At 44.8% G+C, this 23183-nt stretch overlaps 1 protein-coding gene across 3 annotated transcripts in view; it reads left to right on the plus strand.

Annotated features, from left to right (window-relative positions):
- Positions 1 to 23183, plus strand: part of MTA1 (metastasis associated 1) — a 537170-nt gene that overhangs the window by 250701 nt on the left and 263286 nt on the right. The window lies entirely within an intron of this gene.

Genomic DNA, 23183 nt, shown 5'->3' on the forward strand with positions numbered 1-23183 from the left:
ATTTTGAGTCATCTTAGCATACATGTAGATTGGAGGATCAGATTACCTCTGAAACCAGCAGAACAGAAGCTGAAATCAAAGGTATTTAGGCCGATCTGTTGACTGTAAATGGATCTTAAAGGTTACAAGATACTTCATATTTTACACAAATTCCATGACTCAAAAATAGAACTGGATATATTCCATTCCGTCACCAAAGGATCAACCCAGCTTAATGGTTTATGCTCATCTTCCAGCAGGTGGAGATAGAGAGTATTAATGAGCTGTGCTTTATAAATTTCTGTGCAGGCCCAACTCAGTATTAGAGAACGCATTTGGAGACACAGTTAACCACGGAGATGGGGAAAACTTGTCCTTGTGTCAGTCTCTGATGGGCTGATGATCAGAAGCCCACACTGTTCCAAAATAGCATGGGTTCTTTATCGCCCATATGATCAGAGCTAATAGCATACAAATTTAAAGCACGCTATTAGCTTTGATCATAGGGATAGTTCTGTGGGAGGATTGTGCCTGATCACGCGATCAATGGACAATCCTCCTGCAGAAGTTGTTTATCAGGTCCGAGCTGTCAAATGCACAGACCTGTCAAACGGCAGAAGAGATTTGACAAGTATGAAATTTTCTCCCAAACATGTGAAACCTAAGCCCGTCCCCGCCCCTAACACAAGACTTGGACCTTCAGTTCCCCCCACCCCAAAGCACAAAAACCCTGGTGGTCCAGTTGGACCGCTAGCTTCACCCCCACCCTCCAACATGAACTAAAATGCCCTGGTGGTCCAGTTGACTACTATCCCCCCTCCTGACATTTCCCTGCCCATGGCCTACCTCGTTATAGTAGTTGGAGGAGGGAGGGATTAGCACTCCCTCGGGTGCCTCCTCAAAATGGCGGTACCCTGCCTTGCCCGGTGCATCCTGGGGTGGGCGGGGCTTAACTTTCATATAAGGTTTAAGCCTCGCCCAGATATATTCCAGGATACACAGGGCAGGGCACTTCCATTTTGAGGAGGCGCCTGAAGAGGAGGCGGAAGTGCTAGTCCCTCCCTCTTCCAACTATTATAACGAGGTAGGCCATGGGTGGGGGGGCTCAGGAGCGGGGATAGTGGTCCACTGGACCACCAGGGCATTTTAGTTTATGCGGGAGGGCGGTGAAGCTAGCGGTCCCACTGGACCACCTGGGCATTTTAGTTCATGTTGGTGGGTGGGGAGGGAGGAAGCTAGCTGGACCACCAGGGATTTGTGTTTTATGGTGGGGGAGACCTAGAGGTCCACTGGACCTCCAGGCCTTGGGTTTTGGGTGCTTAGGTTGGGGGGGGGGGGGGGCGCTTAGGTTTCTGATGTTCAGGAGAAAATCCCAGACCTGTCAAAGCTCTTCAGCGGGTCTCCCCCGTATCTCCCTTGCTGGCAAACCCTAATTCCAGCTCGGAACTGGCATAGGGCTTGCAGCAGGAGTAGCACTCTTGTTTGGAACACTGCCTGCTGATCATTAGGGAGGAATGTAGGAGACCTTCCTTTGTATGCATTTGTATGCAATTACCGATCAGAGCTGGCGAGTGCATTGTTTCATGTGCTGGTCAGCTTTGATCATTGGGCAGAAGCAAACGTGGGCACTAGTAGGGCACTATTGACCTCTAGCGCCCACGTTTGTAAAAGCTTGAGACTAACCTTAATGTTTGAGCTAGATGGAATGGCATCTATAAATTGCTGGTATCCATATGTAAAAACACATCTTAGACAAATGGCAACTGAATTCAGAAGCTGCTTCAGAAGAACAGAAGCTGCTTTGGATTTAAATGAAGCACTGTTAAATGACATCATTTGTTTCTTGTGTACCTTTAAGGTGGCATCAAGAGTCTTGTCTGCTGATCAGATTCCTAATCTGCAACGTCCTTCCATCATGTGCCCAGTTGCGCATGTAAAGACTGGATAAATGAATTAAAACAAATTTTAAAGCAAATGTCCTTAATATGTAGTACTTGGTAGCAATAATGAAACAGTGATGGAATAGTCACATAGTAAGCAGCCTGATGCAACAGATTTATTTTCTACTAAACATAATTAACTTGTATGAACTCAGCGGCTAATAGTGTGCTGAACTGGATAATATTGGCACATTTAGACTGACACTGTACAAAACTTCTGCATGAAGGAAGCCCTTCCCTCATTATTCAATACCTCTCTATGAAAAAGTAGTAATAAAAAAGGCAAATGCATTTTTATAATATACCACTGCATCCACAAAACAAAAGGAGAAAGTTCCAACCTGCCATCTTTTTCGTTTGATGCAGGCACAGAAAAAAAAAGATTTTAAATGTTCCTAGGTTTCAACCTAATTAATGTGGGATATTAATGTCATAAATTAATAAATAGATAAAAACTCTGAATGTTGAGCACCTGATTCTCATAACATGATGTCTGTTTCAGTGGACCTTTACCAGGAGACAAAATATCTATGCACGAATATAACAGTGCTAGAGTGTCCCTAGAACCAGTCCCTCTAAATAACACACTGATTACAATTTATAACAAATTACTACTCTACCTATGAAAAGCTATTCCGTTATTAAGATTCCTGTGTGTACATCTGTATGCTGTACAAGCCGGCATGTTTGAAAATATAAGCGAGATTAAATAAAAATGCCATCAAAAATAAAGAATGATAATGTGGGTGCAGCAGCTCATAGGTTTGCTTGCTTTGTTTTGAATGTAGGGCGATGACAGCTACGCGAGAAAGGGGAAACAGTCTCTCCTAAATGGCTTAACTTTTTATCATCTCGATTCCATCCATCCACCTCCCCTCTGGCCCTGGGTGCCCTCCTGGCACAAACCTCAATGCACCCTGGTAGTCTAGTGGCTTCTTCAGGGCAGGAAAGATTCCCACTCTTTCCTGCCCGCTGCTGTTGATCCTCTCGCTGTTTTAAAATGGCTGCCAAGACTTCCACGGTGGCCTCGCAAGACTTCAACAGAAGTCTCCCAAGGCCACTTCTGGAAGTCTTGGCATCCATTTTAAAACAGTAGAGACAGCGAGAGGATCAGTGTTGCATTGGCGGTTAGGAAAGAGTGGGGATCTTTCCTTCCCCAAAGAAACCACTAAACCACCAGGGTGCCTTCAGGTATGTGCCTGGAGGGCATCCTGCGCTTGGAGGAGGGAAGGCACTTCTGTAGGGATCCCACGGGACCTGGTTCCATCCCCGCAGGATCCCCATGGGATTGCCGCTATCCCCGCTCCTGTGCAGCTCTCTACTCCACAATCCACATTGCAAGAAATAATCACATCTGTGGAAGACCCCCTCCCCTCCCAAAATGAAAATGGATATTAGCAGTTCTGAGTGGCTTTTATGGAGCAATTCCTCCTTTGGAGGCCACTGTTAATGAATAGAACAGTTATTTACATTCGAGTGACGCAGGTGACAATGTTTTGATTTTTTGGAAAAACAAGCAAAACTGCTGACCAAAACAGGCAAAACTTGCATGAAGGATCCTGCGCATTCCTGCTACCAGCACGTCTTCTGAGAGGACATTTTCTATTGTGGAAAGGACTGTAGAAGACAGGAGAGCTAGACTGAATCCTAAGATTTGGAAGCCATGTCAGCTGTACAATGTCTCAACTATAGCCACCTTCTTGCAAAGACAGCTAACACCATTTGCTTGGCTTGGAAGTCATTCAAGGCATATGTGATGTAAAATAAACCTGCTTCAAGAGAAGGAAGAAAATCTGGAGGAGAATTCAGTGCAGATAACTGTTGAGCCCATGATAAGAAAACCCTGGCTAGCTTGCAATCTGAGCACTGCCACTTGAAAGTAAAACTTTAAAGATGATTCTAGCTTGTAATCATGCACATACTTAAGAGCTGTGCCACCTTCTATCGGAATAGTTGTCTTTTTGGCGACAGCAGTAATAAGTGCATCCACCATAAGCAAATTAAACTGATCTCGCTCTGAAGAAAGACAATTTAAAGATATTATGAATTCTTTTGGATCAGTCTGTCACTAGAACCACAAGCTACCTTCTGGAGACAAGAGTGGACATTGTTGTTGCACTCGCTTTCAAGATTTGAGCCTTCCTGCAGGTCACTTGGCAGATGTTGAAATTGTTGGGCCACATGGCTTCCACAGTGTATGTTACACCCATGACATGCCTTCATATAACATCAATGGACACTGGCTTCTCAGTGGTATCAAGCCACGGGGAGCCTGTAAGATGTCATCTCAGTGTCTCCAGAGCTTGTACGCTCTCTTCAGTGGTGGACCATTCAATCCAATTTGACTCAATTCCAAATTCCACAGCCACAAAAAGTGTTGACGATGGGTGCATCTCTCCTGGGATGGGGTGCTCATGTAGATGGGCTTCACACTCAAGGTGTTTGGTCCACCCAGGAAACGAATCTGTAGATCAACCTCCTGGATCTCCGAGTGATCTGGAAGGCTTTCAGAGATTGGCTGTCTCATCAAATTGTACTCATTCAAACAATCAGGTTGCATTGTATTACACCAACAAGCAGGGGGCACTATATCACGCCCTCTGTTAGGAGGCCATCTGGATGTGCCATTGGGCTCACCAGCATGGCATGTTCCTTTGAGCTACTTATCTGGCAAGCAAAAACAATACTCTGTCCGAAAGAGCAGGATAATGCAACTTCACGAGTGGTCTCTCAGTATGGGAATAGCCTGCAAGATCTTCTGAGCGTGGGGCACCCCCTCGGTGGATCTTTTTGCTGCTCAGAACAACCACATGATCCCCTCAGTTCTGTTCCAGGCTTCAGACCCACAACAGACTAGCATCAGATGCCTTCCTCAGAGCCTTGAATTTGCTTTCTTGGGTCTTTTGGAGGGTGTCTCCCAGGTCTTGCTACCTTCCAGGAAAGACTCCACTATGAGGTGCTATTCTTTCAAATGGTGGAGGTTTGCTGTTTGGTGTGAGAGCAAAGCCCTAGAACTCCTTGCTTGCCCTACTCAGGCCGTGCTTGAATACCTTCTACGCCTATCAGAGTCTGGTCTCAAGACCATAAGGGTTCACCTTACCGCACTTAGTGCTTATCAACGTGTAGAAGGTAACCCCTCTCTGAACAGCCTCTAGTTGTTCGCTTCATGAGAGGTTTGCTTTTGTCAAAGTCCCATGTCAAACCTCCACCAGTGTCATGAGATCTCAACGTCGTCCTCACCCAGCTGATGAAAACCCCTTTTTGAGCCACTGAATTCCTTCCATCTGAAGTACTTGAACTGGAAGGTTGTTTTTTTGGTGGCTGTTAACTTAATCTTGTAGAGTCAGTGAGCTTCATGCCTTAGTGGTGGATGCATCTTATACTAAGTTCCATTACAACAGAGTAGTTCACAGTGCTCACCCTAAGTTCCTGCCAAAGGTGGTATCGGAGTTGATTGTCTCGCCAACATTCTTTCTCCGACCTCATGCCCATCCTGGCGATAAGTTAGAGGCATTGTAAAATAGAAGTACTTCAAACTGAGGTATAGGAAAACAGGAAAATAATTCAGAATGGAAAAATACGGGAACAAAGACAGCTCACTGCCCATCCAGTGTGCTTCCCCTCCACCGGAACGAAACTGCTAAGTACTTCTGGACTGCCACTGCCATACGGAAAACCCACCTATCCATTAGACTTCTAACCCAAATATTGAAACAACTTTACACATCAGAAGCAGGGAAAATACCTACACATCCAACTGTGAGTAAACCAATTATTTTCAATCAAGTAATTGGCACACCATTACTGTAATGACATTAGAGCCACTTCAGATCCTTAGATAACATCCTATAAACTAAACCCACATCACAATCATCAAACGCAATCAACCATCAGCCCAAAACGAACCAGCACCACAATGTACACCGCCAAACTGTTCCTTATAATCTACTCCCTATCCCGGATACACCGTGCACTAACCACCCCTCTTTTAGAGACCAACATCATACCCACAATACTCAACCTCAATAGACTGTCCAGATACAACACACCTCACCAAACTAACAACAACCAAAACAATGGAAGATCTCCAATACGCGCACAAAAGCAGCACAAAGGAAAGAAAGGACACAACAAACCACACGACAGGAAAATAGACAACTAACAAAAATCAAAATAAATTTGACCTTAAATGACCCTTACCAAAAATTCAAGTGGGATACATAAACACCAGATCAGTAGTTAACAAAGTAACAACAATAACAAACTGGATCACATCAGAGAACTTGGACCTACTATTTATTAGTGAAACCTGGATCCATGATCAAAAGGACCCCATAATTCTAGAACTATGCCCCCCCAGGTTATAAAATCACTCACTGGACTAGAAAGGAAAAACGAGGTGGAGGCATAGCACTAATCCATAAAATCCCACTTAGCCGTAGCAATCATAGCCGAGCCCATTACACCTCAACTTGAAATCGCCTCAGTCAGAATTCACCATACATCCTTGCTCGACCACCTTAACTGTGTCTGGTTTTACAGACCACCAGGTAACTGGCACAAATGCCAATCACACTTCATGGATTTCATATCAAACACCTCTGTGTCTAACTCCAATCTAATTATATTAGGGGACATAAACCTACATCTCGAAGACCCAAACTCCAATAATGCACGAGAATGCAAGGAATTCCTCCAATTATGGGGCCTTAATTGGCCAAATATGCAAGCATCCCATGTCAGAGGGCACACACTCGACCTCATCACACACAAACTGTCTTCAGACCAGAACCTAATACTAACAAATACAAAATGGTCAAATATACCATGGTCTAACCACCACAAATTAAACCTAACCCTACAATGGCGAAAAAAAGGATTTAACCAAAAACAAGAACGCACAACCTATACCACGAGAGGCCAAGTAGACCAGGTAATTTTCTGGCAACAGATTTACAAAAACAAATGGACAGCACAAACGGACTCGATACACTACCTACTAGATTGGGACAACAGATGCAAAAACATATTAGACAAAATAGCACCACTACAAACAAGAACCTCACGAAGACACAACTCGATACCATGGTATAACGAAGAACTGAAAAAACTAAAAACACAAGTTAGGAGGCTTGAACGAGCATGGACAAAAGTAAAGGACGAATACACACACTACGCATGGAAACAAATGCAAAGAAAATACAAGTATGCAATAAGGCAAACCAAAAGGTCTTACTACAAAACCAATGTAGGGCCAGACTGCAAAGACACCCGTAAACCTTACCAACTCGTAAACAACTTACTAGATACCACACCGGTTACCACAACCAACACAGACAACCCATCTGCAGACAAACTTGCCAATTACTTTAACAAGAAAATTGTAAACCTACGCAATACGCTACCACAAAACACCAGTAATATCGAAAAATTCACTGGCTGTCTAGACCCAACCCTGGATGAGTACCCAGCAGACCGAATCTGGACAAACTTTACGCTCCTCAACGCTGAAACCGTCTCCCAAGCGATCAACAGATTCGCCAAATCCCACTGTAAACTGGACGTATGTCCTAACAACCTAATAAAATCCACCCCGCAACATTTCATAACAGACCTCACTTCACACCTAACTACTTGCTACAATATGGACTCTCTTCTAAGGACAAAGGCAATATACTACTCACCCAATACCTAAAGGACTCAAAGAAAAAGCAAATGACATCACCTACTGCCCGGTAGCATCTATCCCTCTGGCAGTTAAACTACTGGAAAGCATGGTAACCAAGCAATTTACTGATTACCTGAATAAATATTCAATACTACACAAATCACATTCGGGATTCCACTCCAACCACAGCACAGAAATTGTACTAATCACTCTTTTAACCAAATTCAAACAAGAAATTGCAACCGGCAAGAGTGTACTTCTCCTACAATTTGACATGTCAAGTGCATTCGACATGGTCAACCATACAGTACTATTAAACATACTAGAATACTTCGGGATCGGTGGAAGTGTACTCAGTTGAATCAACGGCTTCCTAACCGCAAGAACATACCAGGTGATGGGCAAACCTCGAACGTATTACGGCCATGGAAACCAGAATATGGAGTGCCCCAGGGATCACCGCTGTCACCGACCCTTTTCAACCTAATGATGACCCCACTAGCCAAAGCCCTATCCGACCAAGGCCTTAACCCCTACATCTACGCAGATGATGTCACGATATACATCCCGTTCAAACACGATCTAACAGAAATCACAAACTATATCAAACTTAGCCTCCAGATCATGAACTCATGGGTGGAGACATTTCAATTAAAACTCAACTCAGAAAAAACACATTGTCTCATCCTCTCATCTCCACACAATATGAACAAACCCACATATATAAACACCCCAGACTACACCCTTTCTGTTTCAGACAACCTGAAAATTCTTGGAGTTACAATCGACTGAAACCTCACGCTAGAGAGCCAAGCGAAAAACACTAGAAAGAAAATGTTTCATTCAATGTGGAAACTTAAACAAGTAAAACCTTTCTTCCCGAGGGAAATATTCCGTAACCTGGTACAATCAATGGTTCTAAGTCACCTAGACTACTGCAATGCAATTTATGCTGGATGCAAAGAACAAATCTTGAATAAACTCAAACTACCCAAAACACCGCAGCTAGACTCATATTTGGAAGAAAGAAATACGGAAGTGCTAATTCCTTATGAGGAAAACTACATTGGCTCCCAATCAAAGAGCGAATCACGTTCAAAATCTGCACCCTGGTTCATAAAATTATTCATGGCGAGGCCCCAGCCTACATGACAGACGTTATAGACCTTCCAACCAGGAACACAAAAAAAATCAGCACGCTCATACCTAAATCTCCACTTCCCAAGCTGCAAAGGACTAAAATATAAAACAACATATGCATCCAGCTTCTCTTATATAAGCACGCAACTATGGAATGCACTTCCAAACGTCATGAAAACAATACACGACCTAACAAACTTCCGGAAATCGTTAAAAACCAACCTGTTCAGAAAGGCATACCAGAAAGATCCAACCTAAACTCCTGAACTCTGCAACACAATCGAAACTCTTACCAGAACTGGACAAAATCTAACTCTCTCTCCTTGATCACTTAAAATATTCTGTCATCTATGAACATCAACACTAGACCACTCTGTATTTTTCTTACCGGAATTGGCGATCGCCATCACGGTACTATGTAAGCCACATTTAGCCTGCAAATAGGTGGGAAAATGTGGGATACAAATACGTAGAGGCTTTAACGGATCAAGCTTCTACACAGCATCACTGCGTTGCACACTGGTTAAGTCATATTGCTGAATGTTGAGCCTGAACTGGTGATCCTGTGTCCCCTGAGGAAGCCCTTTTGGGTGAAACGGGTCTGTTGGGCTCGGACTCTGTTCAGGAGAATCACTTACGGTCAAGCCAGCAAAGCCAAGTTATTTAGATTGCTGGGTTTTTTTGAGTTACCAGCAGTAAAACTTTACAAAACAGCCAGCAAAGCCAAGTTATTTAGATTGCTGGGTTTTTTTGAGTTACCAGCAGTAAAACTTTACAAAACAGTGACAACAACGCTATAGTTACTGATGTTGCAATTTTGTATTGTTGTACTTGGCAAATTGACAAAATTCACAAAAAAATTTTTTTTTCAGAATTAATTTAAGAAGAGAACAAAGTAAAATTGACAACCATCGGTTGGTTGGGGGTTTTTGACCAATGATTAGAAATGGCATATATATGACCAAGATGGTCGGAGTGCTCCAGACTTGCAGTAGCAGGTCATGAGGTCTTTCCCCCTGTTTTCTTCTTTTTTTTCACTTTGTGCTTTGAGGTGTGTTTAACACATCTAGAATTTTAACTCGCTCTTTTTTTTTTTGTTGTTTTACCATTGAGGTGATTTTGGAGCAGAGTTTCCCCCTGGTTTTCTTTTTTGCATACTTTGGCATACAAATGCAACAAGTAAATCAATTTTTGTTCAAGCAGGGAGAATTTCTAGACTGCTCTGGTAGAACTAAAGGAAAGAAAAATCATCAGGTAAAACAATTTCTACTTCCTTAGCATCCATACCAGACCAGTCCAGAACCTGTGAGATGTAGCAAAGCACTTTACATAAGTAATGCCACACTGGGAAAAGACCAAGGGTCCATCGAGCCCAGCATCCTGTCCACAACAGCAGCCAATCCAGGCCAAGGGCACCTGGCAAGCTTCCCAAACGTACAAACATTCTATACATGTTATTCCTGGAATTGTGGATTTTTCCCATTTAGTAGTGGTTTATGGACTTGTCCTTTAGAAAACCGTCTAACCCCTTTTTAAACTCTGCTAAGCTAACCGCCTTCACCACGTTCTCCAGCAACGAATTCCAGAGTTTAATTATGCGTTGGGTGAAGAAACCTTTTCTCCGATTTGTTTTAAATTTACTACACTGTAGTTTCATCGCATGCCCCCTAGTCTTAGTATTTTTGGAAAGCGTGAACAGACACGTCACATCCACCTGTTCCATTCGACTCATTATTTTATATACCTCTATCATGTCTCCCCTCAGCCGTCTCTTCTCCAAGCTGAAAAGCCCTAGCCTCCTTAGTCTTTCTTCATAGGGAAGTCGTCCCATCCCCGCTATCATTTTAGTTGCCCTTCTCTGCACCGTTTCCAATTCTACTATATCTTTTTTTGAGATGCGGCGACCAGAATTGAACACAATACTCAAGGTGCGGTCGCACCATGGAGCGATACAACGGCATTATAACATCCTCACACCTGTTTTCCATATCTTTCCTAATAATACCCAACATTGTATTCGTTTTCCTAGCCGCACCAGCACACTGAGCAGAAGGTTTCAGTGTATTATCGACGACGACACCCAGATCCCTTTCTTGGTCCGTAACTCCTAACGTGGAACCTTGCATGACGTAGCTATAATTCGGGTTCTTTTTTCCCACAGGCATCACCTTGCACTTGCTCACATTAACCGTCATCTGCCATTTAGCCTCCCAGTCTCGTAAGGTCCTCTTGTAATTTTTCACAATCCTGTCGCGAGTTAACGACTTTGAATAACTTTGTGTGATCAGCAAATTTAATTACCTCGCTAGTAACTCCCATCTCTAAATTATTTGTAAATATATTAAAAAGCAGCAGTCCTAGCACAGACCCCTGAGGAACCCCACTAACTACCCTTCTCCATTGTGAATACTGCCCATTTAACCCCACTTCTGTTTCCTATCCTTCAACCAGTTTTTAATCCCCAATAGGACATTTCCTCCTATCCCATGACCCTCCAATTTCCTCTGTAGCCTTTCATGAGGTACCTTGACAAACGCCTTTTGAAAATCCAGATACACAATATCAACCGGCTCCCCTTTGACCACATGTTTGTTTACTCCTTCAAAGAATTGAAGTAAATTGGTCAGGCAAGATTTCCCCACACAAAAGCCGCACTGACTTGGTCTCAGTAATCCGTGTCCTTGGATGTGCTCTGTAATTTTGTTTTTAATAATAGCCTCTACCATTTTCCCTGGCACCGATGTCAGACTCACTGGTCTATAATTTCCTGGATCTCCCCTGGAACCTTTTTCAAAAATCGGCGTTAAATTGGCCACCCTCCAATCTTCCGGTACCACACTCGATTTTAAGGATAAATTGCATATCACTAGCTGTAGCTGCGCAAGCTCATTTTTCAGTTCTATCAGTACTCTAGGATGTATACAATTAGGGTGGGACTGCAAATCCGTGGATGAACAAATCCCAATCCAAAGATAGGAAGGCTGGAGATATCACAGGAAACCAAACTAACCTGCGGATGAAAGTATATCCAGAGCTGAGACGGGAGACAAAAACGGAAGACGTCATTGCAACCCATTTCCGAAAATATAAAGACTGGTAGAACAGAAGCAAATATTATATGGACAGAATCTTCCCAATTACACACATATTGCGAAAAGAACTTCAACTACACTGAGAAGGAATAACAAGGTACTTAACCTTACTTGAGTAAGGAAACAGAACTAGAATAAAAGCAGCTGATTCCCCAGGAAATTAGATGAAGTCAGTACAGAAAGAGAGAAAGGTACTAAGGACTGTCTACCATCTGAGAAACTGAAAAATAAGAGTGGTTTAAGAATTCTTGTGAACAAAGTCCTCTGGTCAGGGTAAGAGAAAACCAAGGATATTCAGTGAGAATGAGGAGATTAACTCCTCTTTCTGAATGCTCCCAGAAAGACAATAGAACCCCCTGGGTATACAATTACCAAAAAAGGAGAATACCACAAGCATGTAAGGATGAATTATCAGGGAGCAATGGTGTAAACTGAGGAAACCCAAAGAAGAGATGATGGAGACCTTAAAAGGAACTCCCCAGGATTTCGCTCTTGACAAACATTCTCCATAGGGAAAAAGCAGTAAGAAATATTTTTAAAATTATAATTATTTAGGAGGAATACAAATTTACAATACATTAGACAAGAATTAACAAAGGTGAGCTTACAAATATCCTCTGAAAAGAATGCTGAGAGTCTGCTGAATTTAGCTTTTGAAAACTGAAAAGTGAACCTGAGAAGGGAAATGAATCCTCCAGCATCATGAGGAATTTGATTCCTGGTTTCACTGGCTCAATGCCCAGTGAATTATTGATAAGACCATTCTCCAAGGACAAGCAAGCTGCTTGTTCTCACATGTGGGTCGACGTCTGCGTCGGCCCGGGAACAGGCATTTTGCAAGCAAAAAATAAAAAAGTCTTGCCAGAGCCGTCTGGTGTGCGAACGACTTCCCGCCCGTCGCGTGAGCGTTCCCGCTCAGTTAATTTTTTCTCCGTGTTGAGGTGTGGTCAAGTTTTTTCCCCTGCTCCTCTCAGGCCCGGAAAAGAGTTCCTTTCGTTTTGTGGCTTTTGCCACAATCGCATCTTTTGATTTCGCTGAAGCCGTTTTTCCTTCCATGTCATCGAACACACCCAGCGGCTTCAAACGTTGTACTCTGTACAACCGCACCATCTCGGGTACCGATACCCACGTCTGGTGTATCCAGTGCCTTGGGCCCGACCACAGCCCAGCCTCTTGTAGTGTGTTTCTTCGCATGAAGAAATGGACTCAAGCGTCTCGAGAGGCCCAACGAGAGAAGCTTTTTGGGGCTTGGTCCGGTCCTTCGACATCGAGGGATGCATCGACGTCGGAAGCGAAGGTAATGGCTGCGGAACAACCAACTCGTGCTAGGAGCAGTGAGGCATCGAGTGGGTCTCCACGTGTCTCGAGGCCTCCTGTTATGCAGGTCCCCTGGGACCGACCTTCGTCGGCCCTGGCTCCGAGGAGGCATGAGGATGCCATGTCTTCCTCATCGGTACCGAGGAGTCTCGATGACAGGTGTCGAGCGAAGACGAAGAAGCACCATCATCGTTCTTCTTCGACACGTGGTGCTGGGAGCTCTGGGGCATCGACGAGCGCATCAGGGCCCTGCTGTCAGAGCTTCTGGAAGGGTTGCTGCGCCAGTCTGCTTCGGTGTCGGGAGTGCTTGCGCCTTACTGCAGTGGCATCTAGCCCTTCACCTGTGGTGAGCTCCCCGAACTCGGTGTCGCCTGCCACCTAGGTCGACTCATCTTCGACTTCGGTGGAGGAAGCTTCACCGGAGTCCAGGCGGGCGTCGACTTCTTGGCACCGCCATCAAGGTTATCGTTCCTCAAGGCGGGCTCAGTTTCAGACTTCTCTGAGGGATGTCTTGTCCGATACTGAAGATGAGCGTTCGTGGGAGGAAGGGGAAGATCCCAGGTACTTTTCTTCTGACGAGTCCTATGGGATTCCTTCTGAACCTTCCCCTCCACTAGAAAGGAGACTTTCTCCACCGGAGTGTCTATTTTTCACCTCCTTTTTCTGGGAAATGGCTGCGGCTATTCCCTTCCCTATGGAGGTTGAGGATGAACCCAGGGCTGAGATGCTCGAGGTCCTGGATTATCCTTCTCTGCCTAGAGAGACTTCAAAGGCTCCTTTGCATAATGTACTGAAGGCAGTCCTTATGCGAAACTGGTCGTTCCCTCTGTATAATCCCGTGATCCCGAAAAAGGCTGAATCCTAATATCGGATCCACGGCGAGCCTGGATTGATGAGGTCTCAGCTACCTCACAATTCCATGGTGGTGGACTCCGCTCTCAAAAGAGCCAAGAGTACTAGGGACTATGTCTCGGCGCCCCGAGGCAGAGAATCTAGAACTCTTTTGGGAGGAAGGCATATCAGGCCACTATGCTCGCTGCCAAAATCCAAACATACCAGCTCTTCACGAACATCCACTTGCGGAACTCGGTGATTCAACTGTCTAGCTTGGTTGATGCACTCCCTCCGGAGCAGGCCGAGTCTTTTTGCCAGGTGATCAGGCAGCAGAAGGCGTGTCGAAAATTCCTGGCCAGGGGTACGTTCGACACTTTTGATGTAACATCCAGGATGGCTGCCCAAGGTATAGTGATGCGCAGACTTTCATGGCTGCATGTCTCTGACCTGGATCATTCGGTCCAGTAGCGGATGGTGGATGTTCCTTGCCGGGCGGATAACCTTTTTGGTGAGAAAGTAGAGGATCTAGTTGACCAGCTCAAGAAGCACAATGATGCTATGGATTCTCTCTCCCGCCGGGCGTCTTCTGCTGCTACTACTTCCTTATCAAGGAGGTTTTTTAGAGGAAAGAGGGGTGCTCCCTATTCCTATGCTAGGCGTCCTGGTTCTCGGCATCCTGCCCAGGCTCAGTCCCAGCACGCTCGTTCTCGTCAACAGCGTGCGCCTAAGGCCACTGTGGCTCCCCAGCAAAAGCAAGGGACGGGCTTTTGACTGGCTCCAGTTCAGCATAGCCTCAGTAAACGTGTCCGTACTGGACAACTTGCCGGTTGGGGGGAGATTAATGTTTTTTTCAGCAAAGGTGTCCTCTTATAACCTCCAACTGGTAGGTTCTTCAAATTGTCAGGTTAGGATACACCCTCAATCTAGAATCCAAGCCTCCAAATTGCCCACCGGGAGCTCAGTCCTACAGCTCCCAGCACAGGCAGGTACTTGCAGAGGAACTCTCCGCCCTATTACAGGCCCAAGTGGTTGAACCCGTTCCACCAGGGGAAGAAGGGCTGGGATTCTATTCCAGGTACTTCCTTGTGCAAAAGAAAAGGGGGGGGGGGGGGAATGCGTCCCATCCTAGACCTAAGGGCCCTGAACAAATTTCTAGTCCAAGAAAAGTTCACGATGGTTTCCCTAGGCACCCTTCTTCCCATGATTCAGGAAAACGATTGGCTATGCTTTGAGCAGGGACTGTCTTTGTGTATTGTGTACAGCACTGCGTATGCCTTGTAGCGCTATAGAAATGATAAGTAGTAGTAGTATGCTCTCTGGACTTAAAGGATGCTTACACACACATCTCGATACTTCCAGCTCACAAGAAGTATCTTCGATTTTGGCTATGGACACAGCACTTTCAGTACCGTGTACTGTCATTTGGCCTGGCATCTGTGCTCAGAGTGTTTACCAAATGCTTAGCTGTAGTCACAGCGTCGCTACGCAGACTGGGAGTGCATGTGTTTCCTTACCTCGACGATTGGCTGGTGAAGAGCACCTCGAAGAAGAATGCTCTGGAGTCCATGTGAATGACTGTTTGGGTGCTAGAGCTACTGGGGTTCGTCATAAATTATCCAAGTCCCATCTCACCCCAGTCCAAAAATTGGAATTCATTGGAGCCCTGTTGAACACTCAGATAGCTCGAGCTTATCTTCCCGAGGCAAGGGTGGACAAACCTAGTGTCCATGGTTCGAGCGTCTCGACAGGTCACGGCTCGGCAGATGTTGAGACTTCTGGGGCACACGGCCTCCACAGTTCATGTAACGCCCATGGCACATCTACATATGAGATCAACTCAATGGACCCTAGCTTCCCAGTGGTTTCAAGCAGCGGTGGATTTAGAGGATGTAGTCCAACCTTCCACCAGCTTTCGGAATTCTCTTGTGGTGGACGATTCGATCCAATTTGACCATGGGACGACCATTCCAAGTTCCTCAGCCAGAGAAAGTGTTGACAACGGATGCATCTCTCCTGGGGTGGGGAGCTCATGTAGATGGGCTCCACACTCAGAGAGCCTGGTCCTTTCAGGAAAAAAATCTACAGATCAATCTCCTGGAATTAAGAGCGATCTGGAATGCTGTAAAGGCTTTCAGAGATCGGCTGTCCAACCAAGTAATCTTAATTCAGACAGACGATCAGGTTGCCATGTACTACACCAACAAGCAGGGGTCCACCGGATCTTGCCCTCTGTGTCAGGAAGCCATCCAGATGTGGCTTTGGGCACGCCGTTATGGCATGTTTCTACAAGCCACTTATCTGGCAGGCGTAAACAACAGTCTGGCCGACAGGCTGAGCAGGATAATGCAATCTCACGAGTGGTCACTGAACATGGATGTTGTCTGCGAGATCTTCCGAGTGTGGGGCACCCCCTCGGTGGATCTTTTTGCCACTCAGTTCTGTTCCAGGCTTCAGGCCCAAGACAGACTAGCGTCAGATGCCTTTCCTCCTACATTGGGGGACAGGCCTTCTGTATGCGTATCCTCCCATACCTCTAGTAGGGAAGAGTTTGCTGAAACTCAAGCGAGACTGCGGAACCATTATCCTGATTGCAGTCTTCTGGCCACGTCAGATCTGGTTCCCTCTTCTTCAGGAGTTGTCCTCCGAAGAACCGTGGAGATTGGACTGTTTTCAGCCCTCATCACTCAGAACGAGGGGTCGTTCCTACATCCCAACCTCCAGTCTCTGGCTCTCACGGTCTGGATGTTGAGAGCTTAGAATTCGCCTTCTTGAGTCTTTCAGAGAGTGTCTCCCGAGTCTTACTTGCTTCCAGGAAAGACTCCACGAAGAGGTGTTACTCTTGCAAATGGAGGAGGTTTGCCGTCTGGTGTGACAACAAGGCCCTAGATCCTCTTGTGCTACACAGACCCTGCTTGAATACCTTCTACACTTGTCAGAGTCTGCTCTTGTAAATAATGAGCACAAGTTATGCATTATGGAATGGGTTAAAAGGTTAGAGATTGATAAAGTCTGTACAACTCTGGAGTCTGTCAGAGATGTATGACTCTGAAGTCTGTTAAAGATTGATGATCCTGCATGATCTCTTGAATTTATAGTACCCCTACAAGTAGGCCTTGGGAAAAGAAACTAGTATAAACAAGAGAAATTGAATTTGACAACCTGAGGGAAAATTGATAATGAGAACAGAATGATCCCTGAGGAAGATAAGTGCTGAAGCCTTGCTTAACACAAAAGGTATATAAACAATTGAACTAGAGCATTACGATGGGGAGAGGCAGAGGTAGACCACATGTTTGGGTCCCCTGCGCCCCCCATGAGAAACTAGCTTTTGTAATATAACTTTCTCTTGATAAGAATTAAAGAATTGCTTCTCTTATAAAATGCGGCCTTCCTAGTCTTTTATCTCCCTAAATTGTGGGTGGTTGGTGAGTACTAATTTGGGAGGTGATACAAGCAGCTTAAAACCAGTCAACTTAGTGTGATTAGTGCTTATTATCGCCATGTAGAGGGTAAGCCTATCTCTGGACAGCCTTTAGTTCACTTCATGAGCGGTTTGCTTTTGTCAAAGCCCCCTGTCAAACCTCCACCAGTGTCATGGGATCTCAACGTCGTTCCCACCCAGCTGATGAAAGCTCCTTTTGAGCCACTGAATTCCTGCCATCTGAAAGGTTGTTTTCTTGGTGGCTGTTAACGTCAGCTCGTAGAGTCAGTGAGCTTCAGGCCTTGGTAGTGCATGCACCTTATATCAAGTTTCATCACAACAGAGTAGTCCCCCGCACGCACTCCAAGTTCCTGCCAAAGGTGGTGTCGGAGTTCCATCTGAACCAGTCAATTGTCTTGCCAACTTTCTTTCCTCGTCCTCATACCAGCTCTGGTGAAAGCAGTTTGCACACCTTGGACTGCAAGAGAGCATTGGCCTTTTACATGGAGCGGACAAAGCCTTTTAGACAGTCCGCCCAGTTTGTTTTTTTTGATCCGAACAGGAGGGGAGTCGCCAGGCAAGGTCCAGCTTTGTTAGAATATCTAAGACAGAAAGCACTGTAGCCCACATGAGGAACAGGAGGAGCTGAAATACCATTGCCTGCTACAGCAAGAAAAGGTTGCAATCGTGCTGCTCTGTAAGAAGCAAACTTTTATTTTATTTTTTTAATTATTTATTTATTTATTTATTTATTTTTAATGATAGCAGGACATGTTCCTTAGAACTCCCCTTTTCTGGTGGTTTACAAACACTTTATAGGAAAAGAATTTGAGCCTCTTTACAGATTCCTGAACACTGTACCAAAAGTTGGCCCTCAGGCCACTATTAAATATGGCCAAAGTAAGATTTTATATGCCTCCAAATGAACCCAAAACAGGATCCTTGCCTGAAGATTTAAGACACTACAGTAAGATCTTCAGAAGAAAACGCTCATAGAATTCTTTTGTGAAAACCAAGATAGAAGGCCTAAAGTAGCAGATGAACTGCAAAAAAAAAAAAAAAAAGCTCCAGAGATATGAAAGATCAGAATACTGTGGACTGAGACCAAGCTACTTGATTTGCTTTATCCTTATGGTGAGCATCTCGGTCAGCAGACTGAAATCTGATGTTATTAACAACCAATTGGAATGCTTAATCAAAGCCACCATCTTCTACTTCATCATGCCAGGAATTTCAAGGGTAGACGAGACATAGCTCTAGGACTGTAGTGACCAGTGCAAGAACAGAGACTTCTGTAAGGGTTTTGAGTGAGTCTGACGAGAATCATCTTCTCTCTCAAACAGAACCTCCTAACTGAGGCACTGTTCCTTTCTAAAGAGGCAATTTCCATTTGTCTAATGACCTGGCTACCTCTTTCTCCTCTTAACAGTCAGTAAAATGCTCTAGTATTGCATTCATTGCTAAAAGCAACCTGTAGTTCTTTTCATGCAGGGATACAGATTAGTGCTGGGAAGGGCTTTGAAGGTTACTGCTGAAGCAGGCTAAAGATTTCTTTCTTTCTTTTTTTTTTTTAATTATTCTCAAGCAGCAAAAGCTTTTAATGCTTCACAAGCCTAATATGACCTTAAATACACTCTGGGAAGCTTCACTATTGCTCCCATAGCTGAGAGTGAGCAAGGAGAAGAGCTCTGACATGCATATGATGCAACCTGTTTAAATGTTAACTCAGTACAGAACTGGAACTATGCAGGCTACGCCATGACAGAGAAGATATGTGGCTTTCACAAAATTTCCCATTTCTCTAACAGAGACAGAGAGAAGACAACGTGTCTGGCATGCCATACTTATGAATTTTTTAATGCCAGGTCTTACTCCACATACACCGAGCAGATCAACGTTCAATCTGGGGAACCTCTCCAGTTTTGCTTCTGGCAGATTGCTAAACCTCCTCAGATTATATCTGTCCACCTGGCACCTGTTTGCCTTAAAATATAAAAAAAATCAGTGGTGGGGGGAGGTCTCAGACTCCTCTGAATTATCCTCTTCCACTGAAACCTAAATCCAGAATTACACCCCGAAAATTACTTCAGGGGTGTCGGCTAAACCAGTAGGAAAGGCTGGTGCTTTGGGCCTAGTCACTCTGAAATGAGCTCTGCTGCTGGCCCAAACATTCGATCTCTCACACAAGCGCCCTTAGGACTATCGGAAAAACAGGAAAACATCTCTCCCAGTAGTGCAGGAGGTAGGGACAAACTCCCACTTGTTTCCACTAACTGGTATTGCAGCCTGGAATAAACACTGCAGAGTTTGAAATTCTTCTGATGTTCTAATGTGAGGAAAGAACTTCCCATCCAATTATTTAAACCCTTTCCAGGGACTTGTGGCAAAGGACATATGAGAAGAGACTGGAAGACCTGAATATGTATACCTAGAGAAGAGGAGGGACAGGGGAGATATGATACAGACATTTAAATACTTGAAATATATTAACATAGAAACAAATATTTTTCAGAGAAGGCAAAGTGGTAAAACTAGAGGAGAAATTGAGGTTGCAGGGTGGTATCATTCCATGTGTCAGGTTCTCAGGTTCAGAGCCCACGGGGCCGGGCTCTGGAGCAAACGTGAGCCCTTAGGCTGCTGCCGAGGAGCGACAGCAGCAGGCAAAACCCACCAACCAACACTGGGCAAGCACACCGGCAGGGACTGCAGGCACTGCCCAGCGAACCGGAACACATGGACTGGAATCCCCCGGACTGGAGGACACAGGACTAGAACACTGCACTGCAAGTCCCCGGACTGGAGGACACAGGACTGGAACACACACCGGACCGGAACACACTGGACTGGACCACACAGCTTCACCTGCACTTAGCTACTAAGCCCCCCAGGAGTTGAGCTCCTGGGTTCGAGTAGCCGGCAGGACTTACTGGATACTGGATGACACAGGGACCAGGACTGGAAACAGAAGTGCTCCTAAACCTAAACTGATCTACGTGCTCCCAAGCCCTAAACCAGCAGGAGTGTTCCTAACAGTAAACTGACAAAAGGACTTCCTAAGCCCTATACTAAACAGGAGCTCCTAAGCCCTGCTCAAGAAAGGGACTTCCTAAGCCCTAAACTAACAGAGCAGGGAACTAAACACAAAGCTAACACAGGTGCTACTAAGCACCAAGCTACAAGCATAGCTCTACACTAATAAGCTAAACACAAAACTAACAAGCTACCTAAGCACTGCTCTAGCAAGCTAGATACAACTAACAAGGTGCTTCCTAAGCACTACTCTGGCAAGCAACCAGAAGAGCTCCTAGCACTAAAAGGGAAGACAGGGGAGCCACAAGGAAAAAGCAGGGAAGCTAACACATAAGCCAAAAGTGATTCTAAATCACCAAACACCAACAGCAAAGACTGCAATGCTCCCAATAGCACAAACCCAGAAGTACTTCTAACAGCAAACTCTGCAGTGTTCCTAACAACACCAAACCCTGAAGTACTTCTATCAACAACAGAGCTTCCAAAGCCCTACACACAGCAATGCTTCCAAAACCAAGAGGGAAAAGCAGGGGAACCATAAGGGAAAAGCAGGAAAGCTAAACACACAGTCACCAGTGCATACTGCACTAACACTAACCTGGCCCTTAGCAAAAGCAAGCAGGGAAACTAGACACAAAGTCAGAAGTGCACACTGCACCACCCTACCTAAAGCAAACACCACTGTTGCAAAGGCTCTGAAGGAAACAACACCACTTCCTTATCAAGGCCCTCCCTGATGATATCACACTCCCTAGACCTAGGCAAAAGCACACTGACCCAGAGAGGCCCAACCCACACCAATGCAACACCGTGAAGCACTTGAAGCCAGTACACCCAAAGAGAGGTAGAGTTAACTCAGTCCACCCACACAGGTGCAGTATAGTGAAACAATTAGAGCCATGCTGCTGGAAGCTGCCAGCACAGAGAGACAGAGCCAGCTCAGAAAGGATAGACAAAAGAAACAGAAGCCAGCTAAGAAGCTGACCCCCAGGAAAGAGGTAAGTTTGAGAGGGGTTCTGACCCCAATCATAACACCATGGTACGACCTCACCTAAATATTGTGTTTAATTCTGGTCACCACATCTCAAAAAAGATATAATGAAATTAGAAAAGGTACAGAGAAGGGCGACGAAAATGGTAAAGGGGAAGAGATGATTTCCCTTTGAGGAAAGGCTAAAGCTGGCTCCAACTACGGTCCGGGCTGCAGTCAACTGGCGGGATCCCAGGACAGTGCAGTACATTCTGTGCTGCCCATCCTAGAAATAAGCAGTGGATTTTCCACAAGTCCATCTTGCCTCTGCTAGGTTCCAACTTCCTGGAGGTCATATAGTAACATGGTAAATGACGACAGATGGAGACCTGTGCGGTCCATCAGGTCTGCCCAACAAGATAAACTTATTTTACATGGTATGTGATAACTTTATACGTATACCTGCATTTGTTTTGTCCTTGCCATTCTCGGGGCACAGACCGTAGAAGTCTGCCCAGGACTGTTCTTGTACCCTCATGAATATTCATTGTGGGTATCCTGAAAACCTGAGTGGCTGGGTGCCTCCAGGACCAGGTTTGGGAACCACTGGGTTAACCTATAGTTAGTAGCCAAATATTGCTACTATCTGGCCCTGGATTTGCCCCAAATCTCACTCAAATTTTTAAAAAACTATCTTTGGCCATATATATAGCCTGAAAAGTTTAATTAAAAGCTCTTGTTGCATCCAGTATTGACTTTATTAGTGTGATTAAATATCGACCTGACCTCATAGGGTTTTGTTGCTGGAGAATATGTTAAAAGGTTTGGAGAAGTTTCTAGAAGATAGGTGGATTTGAGGACAGACTTAGCCAGACAGACTGGGGGATCAGCAGCTTGGAGGTGTGAAAGTGAGCAACACGAAATGACAGGATTGTGGTCCAGTGGATTAATGACACTTCTTATGTTCTAATGTGTTCTGGATGGTATTTATTCACTGGTATTAGAAATCTCAGATTGTTTGTATTTCTTTCTCAGTTACTGGTTTGTTTAGATTCCTGAGTTTGGATAAATTCAGTAAGCTATTTAGTTTTCATCAGAAGAATATTTTACCTCTTGGAGGACAAAACATACAACCTGGACACCCCATTTGTGATCCATCAACCACAACTTAACATACTATTTGACCATAGAAAATCACTTAACCTGCCTCTACACAGACTTTGATTGCAAGCAGTGACCATGTGATCTACAGCAGCTTGTAAAGTGATGTGAACAGTAAGAGTTCTGTAAGAATTGGAAGGTTGTTACCTCCTCATAAACCTTGCTTTTCAGCTCGTTTGCCTGTCTCTGTATGTCTGCCTCCGTTTTGGCCCCTCTGGCCACTGCCAGTGAGCTGTAGATGGAAGTTGGATCCTTTGAGTTTGTAGGAATGAGGGTCCCATCTGACTTTACCAGGCTGAAGTTACCACTGTAGGCAGTTTCCTCACCTCTGATACAGGCTTGGACTTTTTCGATGAGAGAGTGCTGACTGAAAGATAATCAGAAAGTTTCAAAATTATCTACAGTAGCGTTTTTCTGAGAGACCTTATACAATCTGGCTATAGTATCTGTGTTCCCACTGTACCCACATCCCTGAGGATTATTTACATCCCAATATCTTATAGTCAACATTAAATATCGCCTAACAGGAAACTCCTAGGTCATCAGAGGTATTAACATGAGAGCAAATTGGAAGGAAATACAAAAGTTAAGAAGGACAATTTCAAACGGTTCATATTGCTGCAGAATCCGC

The sequence above is a fragment of the Microcaecilia unicolor genome, chromosome 9 (genome assembly GCF_901765095.1).
Source record: "Microcaecilia unicolor chromosome 9, aMicUni1.1, whole genome shotgun sequence".
In the NCBI taxonomy this organism is placed as follows: domain Eukaryota; kingdom Metazoa; phylum Chordata; class Amphibia; order Gymnophiona; family Siphonopidae; genus Microcaecilia; species Microcaecilia unicolor.